Below are 22,640 nucleotides of genomic sequence, written 5' to 3'. Positions count from 1 at the left end.
GCAAGGGCACCGGTGTCAAGGTAATGGAGATAATTGTGTACATGCAGGTAGGGTTGTAAAAGTGGCTATGCATAGATAATAACAGAGAGTAGTGTAGTAGCAGTGTGTGTGTGTGTGTGTGTGGGGGGGGGGGGGGGGAATAGGGTGCAAATGGTCTGGGTAGCCATTTGATTAGCTGTTCAGGAGTCTTATGGATTGGGGGTAGAAGCAGTTTAGAAGCCTCTTGGACCTAGACTTGGTGCTCCGGTACTGCTTGCCGTGCGGTAACAGAGAGAACAGTCTAGGGTGGCTGAAGTCTTTCACAATTTTTAGGGCCTTCCTCTGAGACAGCCTGGTGTAGAGGTCCTGGATGTCAGGAAGCTTGGCCCCGGTGATGTACTGGGCCATACGCACTACCCTCTGTAGTGCCTTGCAGTCGGAGGCAGAGCAGTTGCCTACCAGGCAGTGATGCAACCCGTCAGGATGCTCTCGATGGTGCAGCTGTAGAACCTTTTGAGGATCTGAGGACCTATTTAAAATCTTTTCAGTCTCCTGAGGAGGAATAGGTTTTGTTTTGCCCTCTTCACGACTGTCTTGGTGTGCTTGGACCATGTTAGTTTGTTGGTGATGTGGACACCAAGGAACTTGAAGCTGTCAACCTGCTCCACTACAGCCCCGTCGATGAGAATGAGGGCGTGCTCGGTCCTCCTTTTCCTGTAGGCCACAATCATCTTATTTGATCATGTTCTTCTTGATCTTCTTCTTGATCACGTTGAGGGAGAGGTTGTTGTCCTGGCACCACGCGGCAAGTTCTCTGACCTCCTCCCTACACGCTGTCTCATCGTTGTCGGTGATCAGGCCTACCACTGTTGTGTCATCTGCAAACTTAATGATGGTGTTAGTTGTGCCTGGCCGTGCAGTCATGAATGAACAGGGAGTACAGGAGGGGACTGGGAACGCACCCCTGAGGGGCTCCAGTATTGAGGATCAGTGTGGCGGATGTGTTGCTACCTAACCTTACCAGCTAGATGCAGCCCGCCAGGAAGTCCAGAATCCATTTGCAGAGGGAGGTGTTTAGTCCCAGGGTCCTTAGCTTATTGATGAGCTTTGAGGGCACTCTGGTGTTGAATGCTGAGCTATAGTCAATGAATATTCACATTCTCCCTTAGGTGTTGCTTTGTCCAGGTGGGAAATGGCAGTGTGGAGTGCAATAAAGATTGCATCATTTGTGGATCTGTTAGGGCAGTATGCAAATTGGAGTGGGTCTAGGGTTTCTTGGATAATGGGTTCAACAGCATTCCGGAAGATGTACCATCTGTAAACTACTTTTACAGTGGCTAGACAAACTGGAAACATGAAACATGCTTTTATATTTTCAGGTAGACTTTGTTTTCAGGTGGGTTTGTCTGGCATTTTGGGAAAACATATTATTGTTAGCTCAGGCACCAAAGCCAAATCAGCTTTTTCTCATGTTTGTAATGACATCATTGCAGTGTAATGTGACCAGCATTTAGAGTGGATCTGCAACCCTTGTTCAGTAATGCGATTAGTGTTGCAATGTTTTAATGTACCACTAAGCCTTTATTGCTTTCTAAAGCAATTTATTGCATATCATTGTGACACTCGTCCTCTCCATGGTTTAAGGGCTGACGAAGTTCATCTGAGAGCTCATTCAATCCCGTGCAGACTCAGAGGATGGGAGACATTGATATTCAGCTGACTGCCATATCTGGGCCTCGCTTCCATGAGCCTCTGCAGCATTAAGTTAACTTTTAGATCATACTGCAGGTGCATTGCTAGCATTCAAGTTGTTTCCCCAAAAATATTGTTGCACTAAACTGAAACGTACTCACTTTACTAACTCTCTCTCTCTCTGTGAATGCTGATGTGCCCGAAGCAAAATATGCATTATAATTATGCATACAAGGGTTTTATAACTGTGCAATAAGTCATGAATTAACTCAATATGAAATATGCAGTATTGTCCATCCCTTATACACCCACTAGCTTATTGTATTGTTTGCCCTGTAACAGTGACATGGAAGTACAGTATTGGACCTGATGCCTGCATTTACAGTACATTTTCAATCTCAGACCTGAGAGTAGCACGAGATCAAGGGATCAAGTCTCATTCTAGCAGAGGTAAAAATTTGACCTGCATGGCCATAATCCCAGCAGGCTTGCAATTTGAGCATTGACAGATCTGGGATACCTTTGAAAGGTGGTTTACCAAATACAGCCTGTGGTCCTCTGCTGAAGCGAGGCTGCGTAAGTACTGAGCCGGAACCATGGGTATGGAGGTGGGAGCCCCAGGACCTGAGGCCCCCTCCCTGGAAGAAAGTAGGCCACAGGAAAAGAGGCCAACACCTGACTTGCCTGTGGCTACCTGCCAAGCCGACTGCATAGGACTTCACTCTACAGGGGGAAAGGAGTGGTGAAACACATACACACGCTGTACACACACACCGTACAAACACACACACGCACAGACACACACTAAATCAAGTGTTATTCCCATGTGGATATAGGCAGATAAGAATGCAGGCACACACAAACATGCTTGTGTTTACAGTTTTTCTCAATTGCTAAAACACTAAAACCCATTGGCTGAACAAAGTTCTCAGTTGCCTGGACTCATTTAGCTAATTATGCAGTCTGTTGTCAATACCTTAAACCAATTTGCAGATCTCACTTAGACTTTTCAGCAAAACTCTGAACACATTCTGCACTCTAATGCACATGTCATCCATACTGGTAAACACAAGTGGCAACAATCAAATACAAATAGAGAACACATGTCATTGATTGAACACAACCACTCAAAATTGATTTAACCTGTTTCAAATGATGCGACACAACCAATATAAGCCAGTTCAGAGAGCAAACAGGTTGTTAAAGGTGGGAAGGAGAAAATCTGAGAATGGATAGAAGAAATCATGTGAGAGGACGAGGACGAGTGCGTATGCGAGGTGGGCGACGAGGAGGAAGAGGAGGAAGAGGGAAAGAAAGAGGAAAGGGAGGACGAAGAGGAAGAGGAAGACAAAGAGTGGAAATATCTGATGAAATTCGAGCAACAGTTATAGACCATGTTCTTGTCCATGGACTGACAATGAGGGAAGCAGGACTTAGAGTACAACCCAATTTTCTGTGTCCACCATAGTAAGGACATTCAGAGAAGAGAACAGGTACAGTATACTACTGTATTTTTGTAATTGCAAATTTACTATACTACACTATATGCAGCTGTTTCAATAGACATTTGTAAAGTCAATCACTGTATGTATTGTACTGCATGAATATGTTTTGTAACTGCACATCTACTTTTTTGTAGAATTGCAAAGTTGCCACATGCAGGTGGAAGCACAGCTATATTCACTCGGGAGCAAGAGGACGTTATAGTTGGCATGGTCCTTCAAGATAATGCAACACGACTCAGAGAAATCCAGGAACGAGTGATACAAGACAACACACACTTCCAGGGAATCGACAGTGTGAGTATTTCCACAATTGACCGTGTCCTCCATCGTAACAGGATGCGAATGAAACAAGTATACAGAGTACTTTTTGAGCGCAACTCACCAAGGGTGAAAGAACTGCGAGCTCAGTATGTGCAAGTAAGTGTACATTCAGAAACATTTACTGTAATCCAGATTGTCTACAGTGCTAACACATACTATGTGAATGACATTACTCTTCAGTACATACAATGTATGTGAATCAGAAGCCTAATTGTACTCTACAGTATAGCACTGTCTCTGTACGACTTACAAAATCCTACATACAGTATATTGTATTTCTGCACAGATAATATTTGACTTGGAATCCTTGGACAGACCCCATGAGTTCATATTTGTCGATGAAGCAGGCTTCAATCTAACAAAGAGGAGAAGGAGAGGCCGAAAGATGATTGGACAGCGGGCCATTGTTGAAGTCCCTGGTCAACGAGGTGGCAATGTCACAATCTGTGCTGCTATCAGCAACCATGGTGTTCTACATCACCATGTTACACTCGGGCCATATAACACCCAAGCACCTTCTAAGATGTATTGCCAATCTAAGAGATATTTTATTTGAGCAGCAGGTTCAAGAGCAGCAGGGTCAAGAGCTAAATGAGAATCCATTCCCACCTATGTGATAGTGTGGGACAATGTCAGTTTCCACCGAGCTGCTCAGGTAAGGGAATGGTTTAACATCAATGGCCAGTTTATGAACTTGTACCTCCCTCCATACTCGCCTTTCCTGAATCCGATTGAGGAGTTTTTCTCCTCTTGGAGATGGAAAGTGTATGATAGACAACACTACACCAGAGTAAATCTACTGCAAGCCATGGATTTATTAGCCTGTGGTGATATAGGTGAGGAATCATGTCAGGGCTGGATACGGCACACAAGAGGATTCTTCCCCCGTTGCCTCAGGAGGGACAATATTGCTTGTGATGTCAACGAAGTGCTCTGGCCTGACCCAGCCCAAAGACAAGAAGAAGCATATTGATTACATGTTTACTCCTTTGATTTTTGTCCCTTTTAGTATTGTATACTGTCGTACAGTGCATTGTAGGCTGTATACTGTACAATGGACTAATTGTATGGCCCTGAACATTGTGCTTTCCATTTATTAACAGTACCGACTGCTCAATAGATTTTGACTGGTTGCGGGTTCATATCAATAAAGAACACGAATTACAGTATCACAGAGACAAAGGACAAGTTTGTGAGATGCAGGGTACAGTACTGTAAAAATAGGGGTACAAGGAGATGGAAGAACAAAAAACTAAATTGCAAAGAGCAAAGCGGAGTAGTAATTTCTGATCGATTTTGAGCTACTATGATAGAACATGTTTTCGTTCATCAAAAGACATTGACGGAAAAATATTAATATTTTTTTAGATTAAAAATGTACTTGTATGTTTTGAACAATGTGTTTTCTATTTTTCGGTGTATTGTTTACTGACTGCTTGAGAGTGTATATCATTTTGATCACTTTGTTTATGATTTGAGATTAGTGTTTGATTTTCAACACAGGTAAAACTGTTTGGAGGCGAATGTTTCATTTTGCGAGAGGAGTCAGAGGTTATGTAAATAGTGCTTGAAGATGAGGTTTTGTGTTTAATGTTTTCAGGAAATGGAGCAAGGTTTCAGAAATTGTGTTTTAGCAATTGAGAAAAACTGTAATAGCGGGAACAGGGCTACCGAGATTTACAGATTTCCCAACCACACCCACTCCCATTTCCCGGGATAAATAACTGCGAGAAATGGTAAATTATAATGAATTATTGCTATGAACAGCATGACGTGAAATGAAACTGTTAATGACATGCAATGTCTAAATCTGGCTCCTTTACAACCTTCTCTGCTATCTGTATGATAGCACATAGACCGCTGCGCCACTCGGGAGCTAAGGCACTTCATCTCAGTGCAAGAGGCGTCATTACAGTCCCTGGATTGAATCCAGGCTGTTTTACATCCGGCCGTGATTGCGGCAACACAATTGGCCCAGCGTCGTCTGGGTTTGGCCAGGGTAAGCCACCATTGTAAATAAGGATTTGTTCTTAACTGACTTGCATAGTTAAATAAAATAAATAAAAGATCAATCATCATTCAAAGCGCTCCATTTTAGTATGGAGCGCAGTATCATATCATCAGTAGGAAACTGTTTTTCTTGTGACAGGGACATTTGCTGCAGTATAGCCTATGCTACAATAATATTAGTACTAATACAGTAAATTTGAATTCATGTCTAATTTATTCCACTCCATATTGGCTTTCAGGGGCACCATAACCTTTTTCGTAAAGAAGATTTGCTGCCGCAGCTCTAAAACAGAATATCACATGAAAATTGTTTCTTTAATTGAGTGTGCACGTGAGCACTGTCTCTTTCTATCTTCATCAATTCCATTGAAATTGCATCCAAAGATCATCCTGTTTTGTAGATTGATAGACACTCATTGGCCAGTGTATTAGGTACACCACCCCATTCACAAAAATTGATCGCTACTACCAACAGTGAGTCACGTGGCCATGGCTTGTTAAACAAAGCAGGCAGACATGCATGGGCAAAACGAGTGTCCTTAGTGCATTATATGATAAGAGAGGTCGAAGGAGAATGGCAAGAATCGTGCAAGCCACAAACAGACAAGTAACGGAACACATTGGCATCTCAGAATGACCAACGTGTCTACCCTTGGTATGGATGGGCTATTGCAGCAGACGACAGCATCAGGTTCCACTCCTATCAGCTAAAACCAATAAAAAGCAGCTCCAGTGAGCACGCGATCACCAACACTGGACAATTAAGGAGTGGAAAAATATTGCCTGGAACTTGACATCCATTTCAGTTTAATTGAGTGGCCTGCACATTCCCCAGAACTCAACCCAATAGAGAAACTTTGGGATGAGATGATACGGGCTGTTAGCGGCAACTGTGTGATGCCATCGCTACAGCATGGACCAACATCCCTGTGGAATATTTCCAACACGTTGTAGAATGCCATGAAGAATACAGGGTGTTCTGGAGTCAAAGGGAGCCTGACCCAGTATGAGATGGGTGTACCTAATAAACTGACAGGTGAATGTATGTATGTAAATATGTATGTATGTACAGTTGTGACAAAGTTTTGAGAATGACACAAATATTAATTTGCACAAAGTTTGCTGCTTCAGTGTCTTTAGATATTTTTGTCAGATGTCACTATGGAATACTAAAGTATGGTTACAAGCATTTCATAAGTGTCAAAGCTTTTATTGACAATTACATTAAATTGATGCAGAGTCAATATTTGCAGTGTTAACCCTTCTTTTTTAAGACCTCTACAATCCACCCTGGAATGCTGTCAATTAACTTCTGGGCCACATCCTGACAGATGATAGCCCATTCTTGCATAATCAATGCTTGGAGTTTGTCAGAATTTGTGGGTTTTTGTTTGTCCACCCTCCTCTTGAGGATTGACCACAAGTTCTCAATGGGATTAAGGTCTGGGGAGTTTCCTAGCCTTGGACCCAACATGTCGATGTTTTGTTCCCCGAGCCACTTAGTTATCACTTTTGCCTTATGGCAAGGTGCTCCATCATTCTGGAAAAGGCATTGTTTGTCACCAAACTGTTCCTGGATGGTTGGGAGAAGTTGCTCTCGGTGGATGTGTTGGTACCATTCTTTATTCATGGCTGTGTTCTTAGGCAAAATTGTGAGTGAGCCCACTCCCTTGGCTGAGAAGCAACCCCACACATGAATGGTCTCAGGATGCTTTACTGTTGGCATGACACAGGACTGATGGTAGCGCTCACCTTGTCTTCTCCAGACACGCTTTTTACCGGATGCTCCAAACAATCTGAAAGGGGATTCATCAATGAAAATGAATATCAGTCTGTCCCTGATGTTTTTCCTGGAGAGAAGTGGCTTCTTTGCTGCCCTTCTTGACACCAGGCCATCCTCCAAAGGTCTTTGCCTCACTGTGCGTGCAGATGCACTCACACCTGCCTGCTGCCATTCCTGAGCAAGCTCTGTACTGGTGGTGCCCCGATCCCGCAGCTGAATCAACTTCCGGAGACAGTCCTGGCGCTTGCTGGACTTTCTTGGGCACCCTGAGGCCTTCTTCACAAGAATTGAACCACTCTCCTTGAAGTTCTTGATGATCCGATAAATGGTTGATTTAGGTGAAATCTTACTGGCAGCAATATTCTTGCAGCAATATCCTGTGAAGCCCTGTTTTTGCAAAGCAATGATGACGGAACGTGTTTCCTTGCAGGTAACCATGGTTGACAGAGGAAGAACAATGATTCCAAGCACTACTCTCCTTTTGAAGCTTCCAGTCTGTTATTCGAACTCAATCAGCATGACAGAGTGATCTCCAGCCTTGTCTTCGTCAACACTCACAACTGTGTTAACTAAGTTACCTACAAAGCATATACCTTAATTAGCCTGTTAGAGCTACTAGTTCCCCTTTGGGAACTCACCCCACCCCACCTGAGCTGTAATGTGGCGCAGGGAACGCAAGAAATAATCCTAAAAATATTTAACCTCCACAGAATCGCTTGAAAAATGGCTCAAATGAAAGATAAAGAAGTTATTTATCTACCCAGCAAGTCAGATTTCTAAAATGTTTTACGGCGAAAACATAGCACATATTTATGTCCAACCACCACTGCATACATACCTCATTAGCTTAGCCAAGTAGGAAAAAATATGCAATCAACAAACGCAGGATTAAAAGAAAAATAATTTCACTAACCTTTTGAAATCTTCATCAGATGACAGTAATATAACATGTTACACAGTACATTCATTTTTTTTTCAATAATATGCAATATATATCCATAAATCTCTGTTTACAATTATGCATCGTTCAAAAAATGCTACTGCAATGTCAGGAGAAATAAATAGCTCCGGCAGATAACGTCAGCTAACAAGGAATACACATCATAAACTTTGACTAAATATGCATGTTTTACATATGTATGGCAAGATAAACTTCTTCTAAATGCAATTGCTATGTTACAATTATTTTTAACGTTACATTTGGCGTTTACTAGGCTATAATAGAGAGTCGGCGCTCTCATTTAGCATGCTGACTCCTCTATCATGGAGTCGGCAGAAACCCAAAATGAAGACGTAAATATTCCCTTACCATGGCTGTTCTTGCTTCAGAAGACGTGGAAGGGTTAATACTCACCAAGTTAGCGTTCAGTTTGCAACTCTGTGTCTTTCCGTTCTCAAACTAGACACTTTTCGGTCGAAATGTATGCAAATTTCAAGTGGCTGCGCACCAAAACGTCGAAAGTATACATTATATTTCGAGTAAACTTGTCAAACTATGGTTATAATTAAGCCTTAGCATGTTATAAAGGTCTACAGCAATCGTGAGGGCGAACAGATTAGCACACGTTGTTCAGTCTGTCCTGGGAGAAAGAGAGAGAAATCTCCAATCTCCCATTGGTGAAACTTTTTTTGTGCGTCACCGGGACGTTTGGTCACGCTGAACGTCTCGTGAGCACATGATTCTCACAGTTACAGGCCTCATCGAAAGCAGGCTTCACGCTGAAGACATAGAACGTGTTTCCATGGTTATAGCTCTTTGGGAAGTGTGTATACAGTGACGTCAAAGTGATGGCAACTTTTCCCATTACAAGAGAGACTTTGGGAGAATGCATGCCCTGAGACTTCTGCTTTAGCTAGAGACAAAATTTAAACGGTTTTATAAGCTTTAGAGTGTTTCCTATTCGATAACAATTTTTAATTGCATATATTAGCAACTTTTGACAAAAATTTATCATGGTTTATATGGGTGCCGAATTCCTCCAGAAGGGGCAGTATTCTGGGGTAGCCTTAAGAGGTTTTAACTATCGCAAGCTTGCTTAGTATGTTAGCTAATAAACTCAGCAAAAAATAAATGTCCTCTCACTGTCAACTGTGTTTATTTTCAGTAAATATTTGTATGAACAAAAGATTCAACAACTGAGAAATAAGCTGAACAAGTTCCACAGACATGTGACTAACAGAAATTGAATAATGTGTCTCTGACGAAGGGGGGACAAAATCAAAATTAACAGTCAGTATCTGGTGTGGCCACCAGCTGCATTAAGTACTGCAGTGCATCTCCTCCTCATGGACTACACCAGATTTGTCAGATCTTGCTGTGAGATGTTACCACACTCTTCCTGAAGGCACCTTCAAGTTACTGGATATTTCTGGGGGGAATGGCCCTAGCCCTCACCCTCCGATCCAACAGGTCCCAGATGTGCTCAATGGGATTGAGATCCGGGCTCTTCGTTGGCCATGGCAGAACACTGACATTCCTGTCTTGCAGGAAATCACGCACAGAATGAGCAGTATGGCCGGTGGCATTGTCATGCTGGAGGGTCATGTCACGATGAGCCTGCAGGAAGGGTACCACATGAGGGAGGAGGATGTCATCCCTGTAACACACAGCGTTGAGAATGCCTGCAATTTATTATACATTACCTTTTATTTATTCTTATTTTCAATGACGGCTTAGGAACAGTGGTAACTGCCTGTTCAGGGGCAGAATGACAGATTTGTACCTTGTCAGCTTGGGGGTTTGAACTTGCAACCTTCCGGTTATTAGTCCAACGCTCTAACCACTAGGCTACCTTGTCACAATGACAACAAGCTCAGTCCGATGCTGCTGTGACAAACCGCCCCAGACCATGACAGACCGTCCACATCCAAATTGATCCTGCACTAGAGTACAGGACTCGGTGTAACGCTCATTCCTTCATGGATAAACGCGAATCTGACCATCACCACTGGACAGCCAAGACCTCGACTCGTGATGGAAGAGGACCTTTTGCTAGTCCTGTCTGGTCTAGCGACGGTGGGTTTATGCCCATAGGCGGCGTTGGTGCCGGTGATATCTGGTGAGGATCAGATATCAGGCCTAATCCTTCAGTCCAGCCTCTCTCAGCCTATTACAGACAGTCTGAGCACTGATGGAGGTATTGTGCATTCTTGGTGTAACTCGGGCAGATGTTGTTGCCATCCTGTACCTGTCCCGCAGTTGTGAATTTCGGATGTACCGATCCTGTGCAGGTGTTATTACATGTGGTCTGGCACTGCGAGGACGATCAGCTATCCATCCTGTCTCCCTGTAGTGCTGTCTTAGGCGTCTGAAAATGTATTGCCCTGGCCATAGCTGCAGTCCTCATGCGTCCTTGCAGCATGCCTAAGACAGGCTCACGCAGATGAGCAGAGAACCTGGGCATCTTTCTTTTGGTGTTTTTCAGAGACAGTAGAAAGACCTCTTTAGTGTCCTGAGTTTTCATAACTGTGACCTTAATTGCCTAACGTATGTAAGCTGTTAGTGTCTTAACGACCGCTCCATAGGTGCATGTTCATTAATTGTTTATGGTTCACTGAACAAGCATGGGAAACAGTGTTTAAACCCTTTACAATGAAGATCTGTGAAGTTATTGGGATTTTTACGAATCATCTTTGAAAGACAGGGTCCTGAAAAGGGGCCATTTTTCTTTGCTGAGTTATATACAGTAGAAGTCAAAAGTTTACATACACTTAGATTGGAGTCATTAAAACTCGTTTTTCAACTACTCCACAAATTTCTTGTTAATAGACTATAGTTTTGGTAAGTCGGTTAGGATATCTACTTTGTCCTTGACATAAGTCATTTTTCCAACAATTGTTTACAGACAGATTATTTCACTTATAATTCACTGTATCACAATTCCAGTGGGTCAGAAGTTTACATACACTAAGTTGACTGTGCCTTTAAACAGCTTGGAATGATGTCATGGCTTTAGAAGCTTCTGAAAAGCTCATTAACAAAATGTGAGTCAATTGGAGGTGTACCTGTGGATGTATTTCAAGGCCTACCTTCAAACTCAGTGCCTCTGCTTGACATCATAGGAAAATAAAAATAATACCTCAGAAAAAGAATTGTAGACCTCCACAAGTCTGGTACATCGTTGGGAGCCATTTCCAAATGCCTGAAGGTACCACGTTCATCTGTACAAACAAGAGTATGCAAGTATAAACACCATGGGACCACTCAGTCAAACCTCTCAGGAAGGAGACGTGTTCTGTCTCCTAGAAATGAATGTATTTTGGTGTGAAAAGAGAAAAATGAAAATCCACCCCAGAACAACAGCAAAGGAACTTGTGAAGATGCTGGAGGAAACATGTACAAAAGTTTATTTATCCACAGTAAAACCTATATTGATGTCCTATATCGACATAACCTGATCGACCGCTCAGCAAGGAAGAAACCACAGCTCCAAAACCGCCATAAAAAAGTAAGACTACAGTTTGCAACTGCACATGGGGACAAAGATCGTACTTTGTGGAGAAATGTCCCCTGGTCTGATGAAACAAAAATATAACTGTTTGGTCATAATGACCATTTTATGTTTGCAGGAAAATGGGGGAGGCTTTGCAAGCCGAAGAACACCATCCCAACCATGAAGCACGGGGGTGGCAGCATCATGTTGTGGGGGTGCTTTGCTGCAGGAGGGACTGGTGTACTTCACAAAATAGATGGCATCATGAGGTGGGTTACTATGTGGATATATTGAGGCAACATCTCAAGACATCAGTCAGGAAGTTAAAGCTTGGTTAGCAAATGGGTCTTCCAAATGGACAATGACCCCAAGCATTCTTGCAAAGTTGTGGCAAAATGGCTTAAGGACAACAAAGTCAAGGTATTGGAGTGGCCATCACAAAGCCCTGACCTCAATCCCATATAATATTTGTGGGCAGAACTGAAAAAGTGTGTGCTAGCAAGGAGGCCTACAAACCTGATTCAGTTACACCAACTCTGTCAGGAGGAATGGGCCAAAATTCACCCAACTTCGTGAGAAGTTTGGGGAAGGCTGCCCGAAACGTTTGACCAAAGTTAAACAATTTAAAGGCAATGCTACCAAATACTAATTAAGTGTATGTAAACATCTGACCCACTGGGGATGTGATGAAAGAAAAAAAAGCTGTAATAAATCATTCTCTCACTATTATTCTGACATTTAACATTCTTAAAATAAAGAGTTGATCCTAACTGACCTAAGAGAGGGAATTTTACTAGGATTATATGTCAGGAATTGTGAATGAACTCAGTTTAAATGCATTTGTTTATGGGGGTATGTACACTTCCGACTTTAACTTCAACTGTATACACACACACACACACACACACACATACACATACATACATACATACATACATACATACATACATACATACATACATACATACATACATACATACATACATACATACATACATACAGTACCAGTCAAAAGTTTGGACACATATGGAATCATGTAGTAACCACAAAAGTGGTAAAACAAAATATATTGTAAATATTAAAAAATTGCCTTGATGATAGCTTTGCACACTGTTGGCATTCTCTCAACCAGCTTCACATGGAATGTGAACAGTCTTGAAGGAGTTCCCACATATTTTATATTTACAAAATAGCCTCCAACACTCTACTCAGCAAACTGGATGCAGTCTATCACAGTGCCGTCCGTTTTGTCACCAAAGGCCCTCAATTGGGCTGAGGTCGGATGATTGTGGAGGCTAGGTCATCTGATGCAGCACTCCATCATTCTCCTCCTTGGTCAAATAGCCCTTCACAGCCTGGAGGTGTGTTGGTTCATTGTCCTGTTGAAAAACAGTCCCACTAAGCGCAAAACAGATGGGATGGCGTATCACTGCAGAATGCTGTGGTAGCCATGCTAGTTAAGTGTGCCTTGAATTCTAATTAAATCATAGACAGTGCACCCCCACACCATCACACATCCTCCTCCATGCTTCACTGTGGGAACCACCCATACAGAAATCATCCGTTCACATACTCTCACAAAGACACAGCGGTTGGAATCAAAAATCTCCAATTTGGACTCATCAGACCAAAGGACAGATTTCTACCTTCTAATGTCCATTGCTCATGTTTCTTCGCCCAAGCAAGTCTCTTCTTATTATTGGTGTCCTTTACTAGTGGTTTCTTTGCAGCAATTCGACCATGAGGGCCTGATTCACTCAGTCTCTGAACAGTTAATGTTGAGATGTGTCAGTTACTTGAACTCTGTGAAGCACTTATTTGGGTTACATTTTCTGAGGCTCGTCAATCTAATGACCTTGTCCTCTGCAGCAGAGGTATCTCTGGGTCTTTCTTTCCTGTGGCAGTGCTCATGAGTGCCAGTTTCATCATAGCGCTAGATGGTTTTTGCGACTGCACTTGATTAAACTTTCAAAGTTATTGACATTTTGCGGATTGATTTATCTTCATGCCTTAAAGTAATGATGGATGGACTGTCGTTTCTCTTTGCTTATTTGAGCTGTTGTTGCCAAATAGGGTTATCTTCTGTATACCACCCCTACCTTGTCACATCACAACTGATTGGCTCAAATGAATTTAGAAGGAAATTCCACAAATTAACAAGGCACACCTGTTAATTTAAATGTATTCCAGATGAACACCTCATGAAGCTGGTTAAGAGAATGCCAAGAGTGTGCAAAGCTGTCATCAAGGCAAAGGGTGGCTACTTTGAAGAATCTCAAATATAAAATACACTTTTTTGGTTACTACATGATTCCATATGTGTTATTTCATAGTTTTGAAGTCTTCACTATTATTCTACAATGTAGAAAATAGTAAAAATAAAGAAAAACCCTTCACATTTTTGCTAATTTATACAAAATGTAATACTGAAATATTCCATTTACCTAAGTATTCAGACCCTTTACTCAGTACTTTGTTGAAGCACCTTTGGCAGCGTTTAAAGCATTGAGTATTTTGGGGTATGACGCTACAAGCTTGGCACACATATATTTGGGGAGTTTCTCCCATTCTTCTCTGCAGATCCTCTCAAGCTCTGTCAGATTGGATGGGGGAGCGTCACTGCACAGCTATTTTCAGGTCTCTCCAAAGATGTGCGATCGGGTTCCAGTCCAGCTCTGGCTGGGCCCCTCAAGGACATTCAGAGATTAGACCCGAAGCCACTCCTGCGTTGTCTTGGATGTGTGCTGTTGGTGCTAACTTCTAAACTTTAAATATGAAATATCCGTATTCATGTTATCATATTAGAACTAACGGTATATAAATCTACTGAGTGAGAAAGGGGAATGCAGGAAGTTTACATTCTGTCAGGACATGTTATTGTTAGATATCAAGTATCCTATGGAGAGGAGAAGGCCCACAATCTGGTTCAGGACAGTCGTGAGTTGGGGAGGAGTGAGGAATTTGGGCCGAGATCAGGTCAGATGAAGTGAGATAGAACAGGCATCACTAAACGCCTGTCTAGCAACAGAGATGTATTGGCTGTCCAGATGTGCAAGGAGGAGACTCAGCATAGGAGGAAGGTATCTTTGCACCTGTTTGACCCATTGGGTGAATAAACTTGGTTTGAGTTTTGACTATTTGTCAGGTAGGTTCTGACAAACAGAGTGGTAAACTATCAGTGCTTAGGGTCGTTGTCCTGTCTGAGGTCCCGAGCGCTCTGGAGCAGGTTTTCTTCAAGGATCTCTCTGTACTTTGCTCTGTTCATCTTTGCCTTGATCCTGCCTAGTCTCCCAGTCCCCGATGCTGCCACCACCATGCTTCACCATAGGGATGGTACCAGGTTTCCTCCAGATGTGATGCTTGGCATTCAGCCCAAAGAGTTCAATCTTGGTTTCATCATACCAGATAATCTTATGAGGTTCTTTAATATGCATTTTCCATGATAGCTAGCTAGCTAGCTTCATTAGTTTAGAAAGCATGCTATGACACAAAGACTGTTGGCTAGCCTAGAAAACGGAGACACAGACCCAATCCACTTTCAAAATAGGCTTCTCACTCTAGACAATATCATCATTGTCTCTTACCTTTCGAAAGAAGATCACTTTTATGGATGTCCAACACTGGATGAGGAAACACTGTTTTGATATCTCAATCTAGTTTTCTCTGACATCATAACTACTACTAGTTACATTTATTGCGCTATTATGGCTGGAGTAATCTTCCTCAATGGCTGGCTAGCTTGAGTGAGTGAGTGAGAGCTGCTACAATCATGTGTTCATTAATGTCAACTTGTTTTAACATTATTACAATGTTGTTTTTAGCTGTTTAGATTAGTCAATGTATTTTGGATGATATCAGTGTATTTGTAACGACTTCAGACAATGCGATCAAATAATAAAAGAGCACTAAAATTACAAAAAGTTTGCTGATTTACTCTGACAGCCCTACTTTGGAGTGAAGGGATATGAACATGAGGCAAATTCAATAGATGGATTCCTGATGGTCATACCACTAGATAATGCATTGCATTTATGATAAAGAGTCACTGTATATGCCTCCTATATAATATGCATCAGAAGTAGAGTTATCACTGACCACCATTCAAATGCATTTTTGTTGAAGTGGTTATCCCTCCTTATCATGTACCCTGTATCAAGGAACAATCAGCAGCGAATGTTATTTTATTTACTTAAGATATTAAAGGTGCTATACATAGAACTTCTTGGAATTGTTCCCCTATGTGGAAGCTAGGTGAATTGCAACATTAGGTTGCATTCAAAACAAATCTCCCCCTCCCCCACGTCCCATTTCCCCGTAACATGGTGGTGACTGGCGCTTGAGCCTTTTACTTTCGGTTGTGGTTAAAATAGCTTTGAAACAGCTTTAAAAATAAGATTTAGTTGTTATTGAAAATATATTTCAAAGCAATTTAGATGGTATGATGATTTCCTACACATAAACTGAAATTGAGCAACAGTGTAGAATTTTAGCAACCAGGAAATGACAGTGATTTCAACATTGTCCTCTTGCCCCAGTTTCCACTACATAACACAGCCACATAGTCAAAACAGCTTTCCCATTTGGACAACAGAAGCCACAACACTGGCGGGTAAGTAATGCATAAAACAATATTATTCCTCTATTACCGCAATATATTATGGACATTTTCTGAAATTACATTGCAAAAATTACATGTGTAGCACCTTTAATCTCTTTTTCAAGGGAGCCCTAATCATGACAGCAGTAGCAGTAGTACATAAGCGAAGACCATACAAACATATTACTTGTTCCATTAATAAATATTGTCACAGGGAATACTAATATTGTCAGGCGATGACAGTGGGGGATGTTAGGGTAATGAATGCATATTCGTCTAGTAGGAATTCATTAGCTTGTTTCCTGAAAATAATAATAATAAAAATGGAAAATAGACTTTTCAAATATTCCATGTAATTGTGAAGTGAAATTAAATGTAGTTATATGCATGGGGACCTGCTGTACTAGTGACTTGGTAATGATGATCTAAAATCGTCATCACTCATTCACACTCCCAATGAGTCCATGAGACACATTTCAGTGGTCTATTCGTGTATTACTGTGTGAGAGACAACTGAGGCATCTCAAGTGCCCTCTCTCTGCAGATAGTAATTTGAATAGAACTAGGATTTTCTCATCACAGTCTCTCTTTTCGACTCCTTTTTAAATAATTGAAAGCCTTGCAAAGCTGGGCAATTCCGCTCTATTAAATAAGAGGGAATTCTTCGCACTGAGTTCCTACAGAGCAATTGTTGGAAAGGCCAAAACAGCTTAGAGTTGTAATAACTGTATACGGGTGACGTTGTACTATTGTATTGTTCATTTCTGGGGTTTTGCAGAAAGAATATTCTTAGAGGCATTGAACTAGTTTGATTTGCACACTGCACACTATTTAACAGCAAGGGATTTGGGCTCAAAGTATAACGCCTCTGATCACAGTCCCCTTTGCGATGTTAAGACTTGACTTGCTGCTTCCATTTCATCATCCACATTTTAAAGCATGATTAGATTTTTAGAAGTGCTATGCAATTATTTATTCTTCAGATAATTACTGACGGCTTCTGGTCTTTTTTACATGTTTCCTTAGGTGAGCTAAAAAAACACATATATGATGATTGTGGCTTGTCTGGTCATAAGTGGTTTACATGTTCATGAATATTTTAGGTGGCAAGCTAGTAATTAACTCAATATTTATACTCGATCTATTGCTTTTTCTTCTTCGACAAAAGGGCCAAATACAGATTAACTAAGGTGCTTGGGGGAGCAGGATTTAACAAGTTTTAAATGAAATGGTGGAACATACTGAACATGTGTTCAATGCTGCTGATTCATAGAAATGTGTGAAGAAAGCTGATTCAAAATATGCTGTTTATGTAGCTGGGCTGTGTGTAGCATCCATTGAGGAGATAACAGTTAAGTGTGCATTGTAATTCATTTAAATCACTGTGATTCAACTGCTCCACTCAGCAGTTGGCTTCTTGGCCTTGTGGTTTTACTCAGGGCTTGTAAAGCTTACAGGAACTCTAAAAAGCCTGGACTGGGGGTGAGCTACACTGCACAGAGTTTTGTACAACTTCTCCTTTTGAAAACAGCCTATGTGGCATCAAACATTGCATATAAAGTGTTAATAAGATCATTTTGTTCATAAAGTCTTGTCCAAAACTGAGATTTGCGAGATGATATGAAAAAGGATATGTCACGAATTAAAGGTATGTCAGAGGCTTGTGTTACAGAGTCTAGTTGATAGGCATTTGACTTGCCGGACTGTTCCCCGGACTCCACGTGTAGTGATTTGTACAATGCTTACAAAGGCTATTGAACTTGACATTGGTGTCGGTCTTTATTCCTTTATCTAACATATCATACTGAAACATGGTATCAGAAGTGGCTCGGAAAACACACGTTTGTTATTTTTGTAGCTAAGTACAGTATAGGCGCAGTTATGCTCCATATGCGAACACATGCCGTTTCCTACTCACATACTGATCAACTCTTTGTTAGCTGGCTAGCTAGCATCACTACCTACCTCGATGACTGAAGGCAAAGACATCTTCTATTCCATTGCTATGGCAGCGAACATTCCGCCACCAAATCCCATGGTTCTCACAGGGGACTGGAATACTAATTGGGACAACTTCAGGGATGAATTTGAGGACTATGCGTTGGCGACCCGTCTACATGAGAAACCCAACGAGGTACAAGCGGCAACTCTGAGGAGTTTAATGGGCAGCAAATGCAGGCATATTTACTGGCACAATCTCACCCTCACAGCACAACAACATTGTGATGCAAAGGCTATATTGGATGCATTGGAGAATTGCTTCAAACCCGCCAGAAACATCATTTACGAGCGGTTCGTTTTCGGAAGCTGCAAACAGGAAGAGGGTGAGTCAGTACACAACTTTGTAACCCGTTTGAGAGAAAAATCCGCCACTTGTGAATACGGGGGATTGAAAGATGAATTGATTCGTGACAATTGCAAATGAGGATACGCGCCTGCATCTACTGAGAGAGAGAGGCTTAACATTAGTAACTGCCATCGAAATGTGCCGCACTGTTGAAGTCACTGACATGAGAATGAAAGCAATGGAAATCAAAACCATACGCTCCGAAGTTCATACTGTTCACGCTCTTGCTAGGCAGACATTCAGACAAAACCAATCGAGGCAGAGTAATTCACCACGAACGGTGAACACAGAGAGTCCCGTAGCATGTAAATACTGTGGGAATACACACACACGTGGCAAAGAGCACTGCCCTGCCTACGCAAAACCATGCGGAACTAATAATCACTTTGCAAAAGTCTGTTTCAAAAACAAAAGAAGGGTGAGTGAGGGCAAGATTCACTGTGTTGATGATGTCACTCAATGTCCAGAGCGGAACAGTGAAAGTGACATTTACATGCATGAATCCATTGGTGGCTGTACACTCAAGAGGGAAGAAATGGTTTGTGACACTACAATTACACAACAAGCAACAACAATGTCAACTGGATTCCGGTGCTACATGCAACGTAATGAGCTACAAAGACAAAATCAATCTGTCACCTGACACACATCTATTGTACAGCGATACTAGACTAAAGCTGTACTCAGGAGAGCTAATGAGCTCTATGGGCACCTTTGAGACCGAATGTGTTTTTCGGGGACGCAAACACAAGTTAGAGTTTGAGATTGTGAAAACCAGTCTACATCCTCTCCTCTCAGGCTCTACATGCGAACGCTTGGGACTGATGCAGTTCACTGTACAAAATGACCTGCACATTGTGGATCATGTCCAGCATGGACCCCTGTCCAAAGAACAACTATTCAGCAGATATGACTATGTATTCAACATGCCCATTGAATCAGTGCCTGGGGAGGTACACTTTGAAGTGGATGAGAGCATCACTCCAGTCCAGTGTGCTCCTTGCAATGTGGCTGTGAAGGCCCAGCTGGAAAATTATGAGGCTAATGGCCACATGACATCGGTGACTGAACCAACTGACTGGATCAGCAATATGGTCATAGTGAAAAAAACAAAGAAGCTGAGGGTCTGCATCGACCCAAAGCATCTGAACCAAGCACTGAAACGATCCCACTACATCATGCCAACACTAGAGGATGTCCTCTATAAGCTTCCCAAGGCCAGGATTTTCACCTTGGTGGATGCCCGAGATGCATTCCTTCAATGCAAGCTGGACGAAGAAAGAAGCTTCATGACTACCTTCTGGACCCCCTGGGGTCATGGCTCAAGCTCCCGTTTGGTGTACCAACGCAAGCAACACAAGTTACTGGCTGGGCTCAAGGGCATTGAACCCATCGCCGATGATGTCCTGATCGTAGGCTGTGGTGACACAGACGAAGAAGAGGAACGCGACCACGATGTGAAGCTCCTGGCACTGATGGAGTGCTTCCGATCAGTTAAGCTTAGTCTTGGCCTGAAGAACCTGCAGTTAAAGGTGAAAGACGTCCACTTCCATGGCCACATTCTCTCTGCAAAAGACCTGAAGCCGGAGCCTGACAAGGTCCGAGCGATCCTCGACATGCTAAACCCGTCTGATGCAAAAGGAGTACAGCGTCTAATCTGTTTTGCAAACTATCTTGCAAAGTTCATGCCACACCTATCAGCAGTCTGTGAGCCTCTGCGCCGGTTGCTGGACAAAGATACACCATGGCACTGGCTACCCAAGCACGAGGCCACAGTGCAGGAGATGAAATCTCTGGCTTCATCCATGCCAGTGTTGCGCTACTACGACGTCACAAAGCCTGTCACAATCCAGAGCGACTCCAGCCAAAGGGGACTTGGATGCTGCCTTATTGCAGGAAGGCCAGCCCATTGCATTTGCCTCGAGAGCGCTCACCCCTACCAAACAAATCTATGCACAAATTGAGAGAGTGCCTCAGCATCGTCTTCTCCTGCCAGCGATTCCATCACTACTTATATGGTTGAGAGCTGGTCACCGCTGAAACTGACCACAAACCACTCATTGCCATATTCAGTAAACCTCTCCTCAACATTTACATTTACATTTAAGTCATTTAGCAGACGCTCTTATCCAGAGCGACTTACAAATTGGTGCGTTCACCTTAAGACATCCAGTGGAACAGCCACTTTACAATAGTGCATCTAAATCTTTCAAGGGGGGTGAGAAGGATTACTTTATCCTATCCTAGGTATTCCTGAAAGAGGTGGGGTTTCAGGTGTCTCCGGAAGGTGGTGATTGACTCCGCTGTCCTGGCGTCGTGAGGGAGTTTATTCCACCATTGGGGGGCCAGAGCAGCGAACAGTTTTGACTGGGCTGCGCGGGAACTGTACTTCCTCAGTGGTAGGGAGGCGAGCAGGCCAGAGGTGGATGAACGCAGTGCCCTTGTTTGGGTGTAGGGCCTGATCAGAGCCTGGAGGTACTGAGGTGCCGTTCCCCTCACAGCTCCGTAGGCAAGCACCATGGTCTTGTAGCGGATGCGAGCTTCAACTGGAAGCCAGTGGAGAGAGCGGAGGAGCGGGGTGACGTGAGAGAACTTGGGAAGGTTGAACACCAGACGGGCTGCGGCGTTCTGGATGAGTTGTAGGGGTTTAATGGCACAGGCAGGGAGCCCAGCCAACAGCGAGTTGCAGTAATCCAGACGGGAGATGACAAGTGCCTGGATTAGGACCTGCGCTGCTTCCTGTGTGAGGCAGGGTCGTACTCTGCGGATGTTGTAGAGCATGAACCTACAAGAACGGGCCACCCCGTTCAACGCGCCCACGAGGCTTCAAAGTATGCTCCTGACTCTGCTAAACTTCAGCCTGAAGGTAATTTACAAGCCAGGACCAGAGATGTACATCAGCGACACACTGAGCAGGGCAACAGCACAATGTACAGGCAGAGGCACTGTCTATAAGCGGCAGGCCATCTGTTCGCTACAGCAGGAACAACAGGATGTTCAACAGATCAATCAGGCAGAATACTTAATCATCACAGATCACCGCTTAGCCCAGATCAGGCAACACACTGACAAGGACGAACACCTACAGTCACTGAAGTCCATGGCTCTCGCAAGTTGGCCATACCTGAAAGAGGAGACACCTTTCACAGTGAGAGAATACTGGACTTTTCGAGATGAGATCAGCGTGCAAAATGGCGTCTTGTTCAGAAGTCAGAAGGTCATTATTCCCAAATCACTACGTCCAGAGATGCTTACCCGCATACACTCCAGTCACGTTGGAGGTGACGCATGCTACCGACAAGGCTCGTGAAACATTATACTGGCCAGACATGCAAGCAGAAATTAAAGACTTTGTCAGCAACTGTACCACATGCAACGAGAACGCTCATGAACAGCAAAAGGAAACCATTATGTCACATGAACTGCCCACAAGGGCCTGGCAAATCGTCAGCATGGACTTATTCAGCCACAGACAAAAGGACTATCTTCTCATCGTTGATCACTACTCTGACTTTTGGGAAATTGAACTGCTCCCTGACTTGTCTGCAGAAAAGGTAATAAAGCGCTGCAATGCGCCGTTGCAAGGCAAGGTCAGCCTGACAAGGTAATCAATGGCCCACAATTTACTGCAGAGTTCAAGCGTTTCGCCTCAGAATGGGAGTTTGACCACGTGTCCTCCTCTCCAAGACACCCAAAAGCAAATGGCAAGGCAGAGTCAGCTGTCAAGATCGCAAAAAACCTGTTAAGCAGGGCCTTTCGCAACAGCAACGAACCATGGAAAGCGATCTTACAGTGGAGGAACACACCCACCGAAAACATGGACAGCAGCCTAGCACGCCTTCTGTCCAGACGTCTGTCTGATGACTACCATCCCCGTAGCTAACAAGCTACTTGAGCCCTGAGTCATGGTTGGCGTCACGGAGAAATTGCTTCACAGAAAGCAGCCTGCTAAGTGCTTCTACGACTGGACTGC

The sequence above is a fragment of the Oncorhynchus nerka genome, linkage group LG9a (assembly GCF_034236695.1).
Source record: "Oncorhynchus nerka isolate Pitt River linkage group LG9a, Oner_Uvic_2.0, whole genome shotgun sequence".
Classification (NCBI taxonomy): Eukaryota; Metazoa; Chordata; class Actinopteri; order Salmoniformes; family Salmonidae; genus Oncorhynchus; species Oncorhynchus nerka.
The sequence above is the reverse complement of the archived record's forward strand: the minus strand, read 5'-3'. Positions refer to the sequence as shown.